This window comes from Brassica oleracea, chromosome C5 (genome assembly GCF_000695525.1).
Source record: "Brassica oleracea var. oleracea cultivar TO1000 chromosome C5, BOL, whole genome shotgun sequence".
Classification (NCBI taxonomy): domain Eukaryota; kingdom Viridiplantae; phylum Streptophyta; class Magnoliopsida; order Brassicales; family Brassicaceae; genus Brassica; species Brassica oleracea.
This window is the reverse complement of record NC_027752.1, coordinates 28,890,045-28,890,713: the sequence shown is the minus strand read 5'-3', so window position 1 is coordinate 28,890,713 and position 669 is coordinate 28,890,045.

Genomic DNA, 669 nt, shown 5'->3' with positions numbered 1-669 from the left:
AGTAGTGTTCAGGTGGTTCATCGATCCGGTCAAGGCAAAGAATCGAGCGTGGGAGCGAGGTTCCGCAGCGACGCCACGAGGTCACTCCAGCTGGGAGCGACGTGATCAGAGCGACTCGGCTAAGTCGCTCGCATTTCTGTCTCTGGGGCTCGAGAATCACTCTCGGAGCGATGTCTCGCAGCGACCACGTGAGGTCGCTCGTGTTTTCTGTCGATCAGAGCGACGTCTCGCAGCGACCACGTGAGGTCGCTCGCGTTTTCTGTCGATCACGATGCGAGAAAATGACCCGGAGCGACCTATCAGAGCGACCACTCCAGGTCGCTCTCGAGCCGGTCCAGGTAAGTCCCTCTTCGATTTTGTCCGGTTTAATTCGAGTTAACCAGCCCTAAACCTAACCGGACGACCCTAGACCTACCCAGACCCACGACCTTCATCTATTTCACTCTCCCTTCCTCTCACAAACACTCATACTCTCTCAGCCAAAACCCACACCAAAAATCTCCTAACTTTCTCAATTCTCACTCAAATCTCCTAGTTCTTGTTTCTAAATCCAAGCTTTCGCCCCAACAGTCTATTCCTCACCACCAATTCCCCATTTCCTTTCATCCAAAGCAAGGTATTATGTTTTTAAATTCAAATTCGTAGGTCCATGAACCCTAGAATTTGAAA